General features: G+C 42.2%; 1 protein-coding gene across 1 annotated transcript in view; it reads left to right on the top strand.

Annotated features, from left to right (window-relative positions):
• The window catches only part of LOC106878970 (COP9 signalosome complex subunit 4), a 25,983-nt gene that overhangs the window by 19,217 nt on the left and 5,355 nt on the right, over window positions 1–1,411 (top strand). The window lies entirely within an intron of this gene.

Below are 1,411 nucleotides of genomic sequence, written 5' to 3'. Positions count from 1 at the left end.
GAGTAGTGATCTGTGTATGTAGTGATGATATAGTAGTAGTAGTAGTAGTAGTAGTGTGGAGGCGCAATGGCCCAGTGGTTAGGGCAGCGGACTCGCGGTTTTGATTCCCAGACCGGGCGTTGTGAGTGTTTATTGAGCGAAAACACCTAAAAGCTCCACGAGGCTCCGGCAGGGGATGGTGGCGAACCCTGCTGTACTCTTCCACCACAGCTTTCTCTCACTCTTACTTCCTGTTTCTGTTGTGCCTGTAATTCAAAGGGTCAGCCTTGTCACACTCTGTGTCACGCTGAATATCCCCGAGAACTACGTTAAAGGTACACGTGTCTGTGGAGTGCTCAGCCACTTGCACGTTAATTTCATGAGCAGGCTGTTCCGTTGATCGGATCAACTGGAACCCTCGACGTCGTAAACGACGGAGTGCCAACTAGTAGAAGTAGTAGTAGTAGTAGTGTGAGAGCAGTGGTATTTGTGGAAATGGTGGTAGTATTTTGGTGACTGTTCTATTGTGTGTGCATATGTATAGTATGTATATGTGTGGAACCTTGGGCATATGTGTTCAACTGTGACTCCAGACTGGCCAGTGATTTGATGACCCAATACATGCAGAGATGTTTATGCTTTGGTATAGATTAGGTTGAAAGAAGAGGTAGAGATCAATGATGTTTGGGTTGTCTGAGTGCATCGGGCTCACAGTCATGAGGCAGTGAGTTTGATTCCCAGACCAGGCTGTGTGTTGTGTTCTTGAGCAAGACACTTTGTTTCACGTTGCTCCAGTTCACTCACCTGTAGAAATGATTTGCGACATCACTGGTGCCAAGCTGTATCAGCCTTTGCCTTTCCCATGGAGAGAGGAGGCTGTTGTATATATATATATATATATATATATGAATGTGAAAGCATGTGTATATATCTATACTAGACTACTCGTGACCCTTCGCGTCACTGGGAAACTCTGAGTTTCCTAGCAATGGAGTTTTGTTTAATGGGTTTTTCTTTTCCAGATTATTTCACATGCTTTCATCGAATATGACATTGAAATCATGCGTAAACGGCTCCTTTCCCCAGAAAAGGAAAGATTTGGCTGCTATTTCTTGCATGCTCTGCTACCACATAACAGGTATTTTGGGTCCTCTATCGCAAATAGCTGTTACGTGGTAGCAGGGCATGCTAGAAATAGCAGCCAATTATTGCAATAACTACTGCGAAACTTGTTTTGTTCCATTTGTATTAACATTTCAGGGTAAACTTAATTTATAGTATTTTTCCATTATGCATCAATTTGGCTGGGTAACATTGCAAGTAAGCAAGCAAGATTCAAACTAACTTTTAATGTATTATAGAGGTGGGGTGTATATATGAATGTGTGAGTGTGCTTATATATCTATTTAGCTATCTATATATATATATATAT

The sequence above is a fragment of the Octopus bimaculoides genome, chromosome 29, assembly GCF_001194135.2.
Source record: "Octopus bimaculoides isolate UCB-OBI-ISO-001 chromosome 29, ASM119413v2, whole genome shotgun sequence".
In the NCBI taxonomy this organism is placed as follows: domain Eukaryota; kingdom Metazoa; phylum Mollusca; class Cephalopoda; order Octopoda; family Octopodidae; genus Octopus; species Octopus bimaculoides.
This window is presented reverse-complemented; position numbering and strand designations above follow the sequence as displayed.